Raw genomic sequence first — 10970 nt, 5'->3', positions numbered from 1 at the left:
TGCAAAAATGACTTTGGGGTAAAATCCCCATGGAGGAATACTCCATTAACATTGAGACAGGAGAGAATTTTTAGTCCCTACTTCAAATGACTTGAAAGATTTAGATGACCCCTTCTGGAAGACATCACACTATGTGTGTAGTGTCGGTTGGATGGTAGGTGAGAGTGGCCGGGGGCCTGGGAAGTTGGGAGAGAGGGGGAGAAGGAGGGTGGGAGTGAGGTGGAGGGAAGTGGTTTGATATGTAAAATAAAAATTTTTTAAAAATTAAAAACAAAAAAAAATACCTGATGGGAGATGTCATTATGTATATATGTATCTCATACTGGTTAATGAATGAAGCACTGTTGGCCAATAGGAAAGGAAGATAGGAGGGCCTAGGAGACAAGCAGGAAATAGGAAGGAGTAAGGAGGAGTCAGGATGGAGAGCCTGGAGAGAACAGAACTGCCATTCCTCCGCTCTGGGTAAGACCACGTGGAAATACATAGAAATTGGCTAATAATTAAGACAGAGCTAGCCGATAAGAAACTAGCACCTGGCCAACATCATAATATCAAATACAGAGTCTCTGCATTATTTGGGGCTGGCGCGGCGGCGGGACCAGACCAGGCAGCAGGAGGAAAAACCATACACCTTACAGATACCAATGTAATTTTTTAAAAAAATAAAGTTAACATATTTTAATAATTTAAAATTTTTAGCTTTGACTTTGAAAAATCACACTTCCCCAGAGAGAACATAACTTCCAGCACAAGTTCTAATAGATATTAATAATAAAAAATCATAGGGAGTGGGTGGGTGAAAACTGAAGGATCACAGATTCAGAGCATCTGGCTACTAGAGTTCTTTTCTCTACCTATTCTCAGACAAGTCATGTGCTCCTGTCCTCACACTGCCTCCTCAGATTGACTGCTATCTCTTTGATCCCTCAGACTAACTACTCAAACTAAATCATCTCACTGCATGCTCTTCTGTCTCCTCTACCTTTTCCTTCCTCTTTATGTCCAGCCTTGTCACTCTATCTCCAAATCCCTACTGCTGCTATTAAAGGCCTGAAATCCTAAGTTCTGGGATCACCTTAGTGTGAGCAATTTTTCTTTTAGACAGATATTTTTTCTCCTGCTCTTCCCCTCTCTCTCAGTCTGTCTCTCTCCTTCTCTCCAATAGCCTGGAGTGGCCTTGAACTTACACAGTTCCATCTGCCTCCATCCCCTTGGGCTGGTATGAAAGCTATGCCCTGCTCTGTCAGGGAAGATATTTGCCTCTATGACAAAATAGTGGCTTGGGTTTGTGGCTAGCTAGTGACTTACATGCATGACTAACTAATGAGTAAGGTATGCATCTGACTAGTGACCTAGTGTGTGTGACTAACTAGTGACATACTGTGTGTGGCTAACCTGTGAGTTCGTGTATCTAACTAGTAACCTAATTGTGTGGCAAACTATTGACTTAGGGTGTAGTCTACTAGTGACTAGTGTGTTGGGCTAACTACTGACTTAAATGTGACTGACTAGTGACTTAGCATATGTACATGTGACAAACTAGAATCTTAGGTGTGTAGCCTACTAGTGACATAGTGTTTGTGGTTAACTAGTGACTTAGGAGTGGCTAACTAGTGACATATAGGCTGTGACTAATGACTTAGTGTATGTGGCTGAAAAGTGCCTCAAGTCTGTGGCTAACTAGAGGTGTGTAGCTAATGTGTTAGTGACTGTAGCTAACTAGTGACTTAGTGTATGTGGAAACTAGTGACTTAGCTGTGTGGCTGACTAGTAACTTAGTTTTTGTGGTTAACTAGTGACTTAGTAAGAGTGGTTAAATAGTAACTTATGTTTGTGGCTAACTAGTGACTTAGGTACCTGGCTGACTAGTGACTTAATGTGTGTTTAACTGCCACACCAGCCCCAGTGAAGACAGTGTAGCAATGGCTGAGAGAAATCTCAATGGCTACCTGTCCAGAGGTTTACACCACACGTGGTTATGCGTCCAGGGCAAAAGTGGTCCAGGTTCCTGCACATGCTTGCCTGACTGGCTGATTGGAACAGGTGCTTTGTGTATTTTGTGCTATGATAGCTATAATGCTTTTGATCATGAGTGTTTTGGCCTGGAGCTCCACTGTTAATCCAGAGAAGCCCAGAAAACACTTAGATATAGTTTCAGGAACTGAAAGAGATACAGACCAGCAACCAGCAGAGGGATGCTATCCTCTGTGCCCTCAACTACAAGTCCCACTCAGCAGGTTGAAATTTCAGGTGTCAGCCCAAGGCTTAATAAAATAACATAGCTAAAGCTGTAGGAAACTGCCCACAAGATGACCTTGACTATAATTAGCCTGCCCTCAGCAAAGCTGTTGTGGGATTTACTACAATACTCTAACTTGAACTCGTAAGGGCCCTAAATCAATAAAACAATACAAGAGTTCTTACCAATGTTGTTAAAAGTTTACTGACCAGAGACAGTGATTATTCTCTAAACTCAGTAAATCAAATCACTGGTATGCTGACCACAAACAGACCAAAATGAACAGTGGTTCCCAGCTACACACTTGCTTAGATGTATTTACGATCTCATACTTTAAAGTAATTACTGACATTTTTATAGTATGTCTGTAAATTTTAAACTGTGGCCAAAGTTCCTTGAACTTTCTGCATAAAAACCCGATGCTCTGAAGTAAAAATTACAGCAGTTGCAAAGCTCCTTGAGTGTGTTTGTGTGTCTGTTAAGCCAAAACCACTCCTGGCCTGTTCATCAGAGTCTTGGTCTCCCCGCAGACCTGTTGCCCACTGAGAGGTCTGCGGCAGGTAACAAGTGAATTAGTTTTCCTGGATACTCATGATTTAATGTGTGTAGCTATCTAGTGACTTAGTGTGTGTGGCTAACTAGTGGCTTAGTGTCTGTGGCTAAGTAGTAACTTACTGTGTTTGGCTAATTATTGATTTTGTGTATGTGGCTAACTAGTATCCTAGATGAGTGTGGCTAACTACTGACTTTGGTGTGTAGCTTACTAGTGACTTAGTATGTGTCTAACTAGTGATATAGTGTGTGTCTAACTACTGATTTAGGGTGTGTGGATAACTAGTGACTTAGTATATGTAGCTAACTAGTGATTTAGGTATGTAGCTGACTAAATACATAGGTGAATGGTTAACTACTATCTTAGTGTGTGTGTGTGTAGGACCCCAAGGCACCTTGAGCTAGCCCAAAGCTTTTGGCGGGAACTCCTTGCCCCAAGGCTATTGTTGGTACTCTTCCCATGACACACACCTCGTGACAACACATCTTGTGACACATACCTTGTGACACACACCCCATGACAACCATACCTCATGATAACACAGGGAGGAGCTAAGCCAAAAAAAAAATCCTGTAATTTTCCACTGTGCTATAAGTCGGTATTTAAGCCCGATCTTGCCCCTCAATAAACGGCATTCGGCATTTGGTGTTCCGACTTTGCCATTGAATGAATGACCCGTTGTCTTGTCTTTATTTCAATCTCTAGGCCTTCGCCGGATTCGTGGAACAGATTGTAGCGCGGGCGCTACATGTGTGTGTAATTTAGTGTGTGTGGCTGACTATTTTCTTGGTGTTTGTGCCTAGCTAGTGAATTAGATATGTGGCTGACTAGTGACTTAGTATGTGTGGGTAAGTAGTGGTAAATTGTGTGTGGCTAACTAGTGACATAGTGACTGTGGCTAACTAGTAACTTAGAATTGTGGCTACCTAGTGACTTAGTCAATATGGTTAATTACTGCTTAGGCATATAGCTCACTAGTGACTTAGTTGTGTGACTAACTAGTATCTTAGTGTGTGTGGCTAAGTACTGCCTTATTTGTGTGGTAGAATTGTGACTTAGTTTTTGTGACTAACTAGTGACATAGGCATGTGGCTGACTATTGATTTAGGTGTTTGCCTAACTAGTGACTTCATGTGTGTGGCTAACTAATGACAGGTGTGTGGCTAACAGGTGACATAGTATATGTGTGTAACTAGTGAGTTAGTATGTGTGGCTAGCTAGTGGGTTAGTTTGTGGCTAACTATTAACTTACACTTGACCAAGTGTGTAGCTAAATAGTGACTCAGCTTAGTACTCTGATCTTCAGGAAAGCCTTATTTGATAGATCACAAATAAAATAGCAGTGTAGTAATTAAGAAGAGATAAACTGATGCTGCCCATATGCTATTACTTTGTAATGAGCTTGGTAACCTGACACATAGTCAACGATCTCCTTCTCAAACCTCTGAACTGATATTACTGTGTCATGCAGGATTGAAAATTTCTGCACACAGAGAGTAATCTAACTGCACATTCAACATTCATTGGCTCAGAACAAGCTTCACAAACTATACACCCACATACTCTGGTCTGTGTTCATACACATGGCATAGATTCAAACATGATCAGATATAAGGAGTAAGGTTTTGCCTCCCACCACCAGTCTTGTCCCACCGCTGTGCCAGTCCCAAATAACACACTGAGACTCTGTATTTGATATAATGCTGTTGGCCAGGTACTATTTTCTTATCGGCTGTCTCTGTCTTAACCCATTTCTATGTATTTCCATGTGGTCTTACCGCGAGCAGAGGAATAGTGGTTCTGATCTCTCCAGACTCTCCATCTTGACTCCTCCTTCATATTTCCTCTTTCCTCCTTGTCTCCTAGTCCCTCCTATCATCCTTTACTATTGGCCAACAGTGCTTTATTCACTAACCAGTATGAGAAACATATATACATAATGGCATCTCCCATCAGTGGGAAATTACAAAATGACAGTCAGGTCCTTTTTGAATAGTGGTGACTCCAGCACCTGGTTGCTTACCCTGAATCCTCCTTCAGTGTAAACAATTTTGCTTTTTCTGATCCGAAGGCAGAGGCAATGTTCCACATGTGAATCTTTTTCCTGTGACTGCACTGGATAGTTAGCTACCTGACCCCAATGGAAATTTTAAATCTCTTTGGTGTTACAGTAATTTAAGAATTTTGAAGGTATAGTACAGAACACAGCAAGGCCTTTGTTTGGAGAGCAACAGACTGCAACTAATGTCATCTGCATCAATATAACAGCTTGCCTCATAAACATTCTTCTAACAGGATGAAAATGCATCTGTTCAAGCATTAATATGCCTTCCTAGGGAGAAAACACTTCACCCACATAGGAGATCTACAAAAACAAATACATCTAAAATAACATGTATCCATCTTGGAAAATACTCAAACAGGAGCCAGCCTAGACATATTTTTGCATTTCATATATTCTATCCTTCTTAAATGGCTTTTTAAGTTCAAGCTCCATTTTAGACATTGAACAATTTCAGTAGAGACTAGAGACAGCATGTCTAGCTACTAAGGAAGATGGGAGGATTATACAGCAATGTGTTCCAAATACTGTTTCTTAAGGACATCAGACACCGGAAACTGATGGACCTGCTTCACATTTAGGATCCTGAGGTGAAGGTGTTGGGGAATGTAGAAAGTAGAAAATATTTAAAAAAAAAAAAAAACCTGGGGTGTGGAGAAGTTTCCCATGCCAAGTAAGCTTCTTAAGGGGAATAGGCTCTTGTACACTACTTCCAGGGAGGAAAGGGAAGGAAAGGGGAGAATTCTGTGAAGTCATTAGAAACTCATTCAATGGGACAAACTCAGAAGAACACCACTAAAACAATGCAGCACAAGGGGAACACAGGGTATCTCATGATTAGTACTGACTAAACCCATAGTGGCCTTGGGACTTAGAACCATAGCTCTATGTAGTTAAGATACACAGACCTGAAGCAACCTGTCCACAAAGGCTTTGTTCATACAATTAACACCTCTCCCCAGCAAATACCTGATTTTAGACAAGGTACTCTGTTTTATGGTTAATACACAAGGGCCTTAGGAAAATCTCACAAGGCCTAGGCCCAGGCTGTTACTATCACTCCCATGAGTGTTCCACATCCCTGCCTGAGAGCCTAAATGAAAGCTGTGCTTTATCAGGCCACTCATATATCATTGGTTTACTTTTTAAAATCTGGTGTCCTATTGCCAATCTGGTAGAACTATGCTTTTCTGGAAAAGAAAACTGCAACTATATGGCATACTAGGTCTTAAGGTTGCTTGTGGACCTTTAAGATCTCTGTGAGCAGTTTGGTATGGGCCAGTTTTTTGATATAAGTAAGGGAATAGATACTTTTGTAAAACAGGAGTGGCTTCTTTGTAATGGTTTGGAGTCAAATATCTGGAAAATCATGGTGAACAAATGTGTATTTGGGAATCAAAATTCTATCAGGTCTAGTCAGCATACACTTATCTTTGTATGCTTTAGAGGCAGTCCTACCTCAGTTAAATTGTACTTTGTTAGCCATACTTTCTCCAAAGCATTTGTAAATCCTTTGTGTTACAAATTCTAGTCCTGTAGATCACTGCTCAATATTGAAGTGCTACCCTAACATGAGATGTCTTTTACAACCTGCAGAAAATTAACAATAAATGGATTTTACCCATAAAATTAAAATACAAAGTGCTGAACTTCTAAAAGTTACTTAAGTAAAAGGCCTCTGGAAATTTGTTGCCATGCTTTCAGTGGGTGCACCAAAAGTATGTAGAAGTTGACTAAATAGATGTTTCTATACACACCTCCCCACTCCCAGTGCTCAGAGCACATACAGCCCACAGAACAGTTATTTAGAGGCCGGGCTCTCGCTTCTGGGAATTTTATAGACTGTATAACAACTTAGGGAAAACCCTCCACACTGGATCCAGTACCTCACCATCTGCCTCTACCCATCTGAGGACAGCAAGGCTTTACCAAGATAAAGCTTAATTAGAATTTTAAGGTTTAAGTAATTCTGCAAGAGGATGTGAATCAAGGCCAGATCCCAACAAAAACCAAGTGCATTATTCAAGGTTCTCTACATGAAACGGAATATATGATGAATCTCACCATATATGTAGAAAGTGGATTTATTATGCTGTCTCACATGCTGTGATCTAGTTAGTCCAACAATGGTTGCCTACCAATGGGAATCTGAGGAGTACAGAAGTTTTTTTTAGTTTATCAGGATGGATATCTCAGCTGGTCATTATATACCAAAATTCCAAAGACATATGCTCTGATGGTAGTAAAGGAATAAATTTGGTAGCCAGAGCAAGGCTTAGCAGCCAAAGAGGGAGAATTTCCTCCTTCAATACCCTGTATACATGCTGGCTACCACTAGAAGGTGGATCTGATTCTTCCATTATCTGATTTGTTTTGTTTTGTTTTTCATTTTTCAAAACAAGTGTATCTGTGCAGCCCTGGAACTCATTCTGTGGACCTGGCAGGCCTCAACCTCAGAAAATCAGGCAGCATCCTTTGTCCTGGGATTAAACATGTTCACTGCCACCAAGCAGTTAAATGTCAACCTCATCGTCTATTTCCTTACATTGCTTCTGTGTGCCTTTGGCACACCTGGAATTTTTCTGCCAGTCTGACTTTTCTCAACCCATATATGGGTATGCATTCCAACTTGTCATGAATTCATAGAGCTCGGCTAACTCCTATTGTCCTTAATACATTACCTTTCCTGCTGCAGGATGCCTGTGTCTTGATGTTGATTGTATCCTATCTAAATAACAATAGATTTGGCCTAGATAGGTATGCATGAACCCTGAAAGAAGGGAGAAAGTGCAGCTATGGGGAGCCTGAAGGCAGATAGTATGTGCAGTTATGAAGTGCCTTTGGCATTAGGGGAAGTAATTTCTGTTTTTCCTTCATAAATGTTAATAGAAGTCCCCTTCCATTGCCCCACCTTTGTTTGACTACTTAAGTTAAATATCCTCTGGGGATGGACCTGGCCCATAATGTTCCTCAAGGGGCCTCCTGTTTTGAAGCAATTTCTTGGATAAATATTCCTTGATGGTTTCATATGTTTTTCTATACTGTGGAAGCTGCCAAACTTATATATGATGTTATTTCAAAAACTCATGTTCTTGAAATTATGGCCTCTGATCATGGAGTTAAAAATCTTTGCCAAATGTATAGGCTTTTTAAATCTAAAGACAGAATATGTTTATTTCCCCATTGATTTCTCATTACAAGTATGCCCCAATTAACACTCTTTAATTTCTGCAATTTAATGAAATTTATCTACTATGCCAGTGTAAAATTCAGTATGACAACTGAAACAGGAATTTCAACATCTGACAATGAATGTTCCAAAACATAGATGGGAGACAGCACGAGGGAACCAACATACAAAAAGTTCTAGAAGTCACTTAGAGATGTAGAGACTGAGAAAAAATAATTTTCCCAATGCTGAGGACTATTTATTATTGATGTAATTCTTTTTGTTTAGATAAAATATAACTGCAGGAAAAAGATTCAAATCTGCCACTATAGCTTTGTATATTCCTATACTTGCACTTCCATTGTCTCTTTTATTAGTAATTGTTATAAAACCTAATATTTTTGTGTTTGTGTGAATATACAATCTACAGATTCAATGCATTCCCCATAAAATCCCAGCACAATACTTCACTGACCTTGAAAGGATAATACTCAACATTATATGGAAAAAACAAAAGACCCAGGATAGCCAAAACAACCCTGTGCATAAAAGGTTCTTCAGGAAGCATTACCATCCTCAACTTCATGCTCTACTCTAGAGCTGTAGGCCTGAAAACCACTGGATATTGGCACACAAATAGACAGGTATACCAATTTAATCAAATAAAAAATCCTGATATTAACCCAACACCTAAAAACATCTGATTTTTGACAAAACACTGAAAGTCTAAAAGGGAGGGAGGAAAGCATCTTCAACAAATGTTGCTAGCACAACTGGATGATAGTGTGTAGAAGAGTGCAGATAGACCCATGTATATAGCCATGCACAAAACTCAACTCCAAATGGATCAAAGAGTTCAACATAATTCCAGCCAGATGGAACCTTTTAGAAGAGAAAGGGGGCTTCCATTGAACAATTGGTAGAGGAGAACGCTTCCTGAACATAAATCCAGGAGTACATACAATGAGATCAACGATTAATAAATGGGACTTCTTCAAATTGAGAAGCTTCGTAAGGCAAAGGAAACATTGGGCAAGACCAAACGGTACCTCACAGACTGGGAATTGAACTTCACAACTGTACATCTGACAGAGGGCTGATGTCCAAAATATACAAATAATTCAAGAAAGTAGTCAACAAAACACTATGCATGGCCAAAGTTTAGGCATAAGCAGTAGACTCCAAGATCCCCCAGGAACACCTGCCCCAACCCATTTTTTTCTTTCTCCTCAACCCCACACAGAGACCCATCTCCCTCTGTGTTGAAAAGAGAGAATGAAATGAATGGGGCTTCCCCTGACCCAGCAAAGAATTCCTGTTCCTCCAGGGACACATTGACCTCTCCATTTTATTTGATTCAAAGGAATCCAGCCCTCCAGCTCCAGTTGAGGTTTCCTCTTGTAGTGTGGTTTCTAATTGATTTTCTCCATTCCCTGTACCAGCCAGATAACCTCTGGTGTCTTAAAAAGCCAACAGATCTGGAGGTGCCACCTGTCTCCAATTCTTTTCCACCAGTTCTCTCTGGAACACACTCCAAGCCACCACTCTGAAGCAATTTATCAAAGTCCTCATTAATCTCAGAACAAGCTGCTGAGTTTAATGATGTGTTTCAGCTGTCATCTCCCTTAATATTAGCAACAGGAGACACAGCTGAGTGTGTGCACCCCTTTCCACCAAAGCAACCACTGCTGTCATTTTTGGGACTAAAGTTTATACCTATTTTGCAGCACTTTGTAATTTGACTTGAGATTTAATCCTGGGGATGTGCAGTAGTTCCTATTCTTATTAGAGATGCAACAGCTTATTAGTCTGTAATTAAATGAGTAGACATCACTGAATTTAAGCACTGGAGGCTCAGGTGTAAAGTCTATTCATGAAGGTGTCATGCATTTGGTGCAATATATTTCTCTTAATTATCTACATTTGTCTCAAGGTAATTGTGAGTAAATGGAGGATCCACACTTCCAGTCTTTGCCTGAATGATATCAAAGTACTTACCTAAGTTTTTAAATTTTTTTTTCATTCCTGTGGTGGTGCCATGGCTGGTGTGGAAATCCTGGGTATATGGTTATATGGTAGCCTACTTTACTGTCTCACCTTCTGGGATAGCTAGGATTGCTATATCATGGTTTACAGGTACCTCACTACTCATCTTTAAAGTGAACTTGGAGAAAGAATGATACTTGATATCTACCTGGTAGGGTTAGGGATTTATATTTCCTTTTAGAAGTGTTCTATATATGTTACTGTGTATGTATCCTACATCTGCTTTTCTTGCTGTTCAATGTTGCCCTTGCAAGGTTTTTATTTTTTTAGTCCACAAAATACTCTCCATATTAAAATGTTTTTAAAATAATTAGGATACAGTTTGCTATAGTCTGTTGACTAAGTATAGGTATCAAGGCTTGTAAGGATTTGATTTGATCTGTTTTGTTGTGAAGTTTTTGTCAGTCTTTGGGAGCCTTCCTTCCTTCCAAAAGGTTTTATACAGTGCACATTCATCTTGATCTATCTATGTACCATAAAGGACCTTGCAGTCCTGATTCTTCTGCCTCTACTTCGTAAGTGCTGGATGACAACAGTAGGCAACTTTGCCTCTCATTATGTTTTTGTTTTGTTTTGTTTTGTTTTTGTTGTTGTTGTTGTTGTTTTTTGAGAAAGAGGCTTACTATGTTGTGTAGACTGGAATCAAACTCTAGCTGTCTCCTCCCTGAGCCTCCCTAGTAGTGGAATTACAGGTAGTTCAAGCTTGAGGCATTAGACAACTGATGGCCTTATTTTTAAAATAAGTGTGACAGAGGAAGTGTGGTAGTGACCGCCATTGTAGCTAAAGATGCTTAATCATTGTTCTATGTAGTTATACAGAAGTTACATAATTTGGGGATTTTTTTTTAATCAACAGAAAAGAAAATGCATGTATAAAAGAATTTAGCAGGGAAGTGGTGGT

Source organism: Phodopus roborovskii, unplaced genomic scaffold, assembly GCF_943737965.1.
Source record: "Phodopus roborovskii unplaced genomic scaffold, PHOROB, whole genome shotgun sequence".
NCBI lineage: Eukaryota > Metazoa > Chordata > Mammalia > Rodentia > Cricetidae > Phodopus > Phodopus roborovskii.
Note: the sequence above shows the minus strand (reverse complement) of the source record.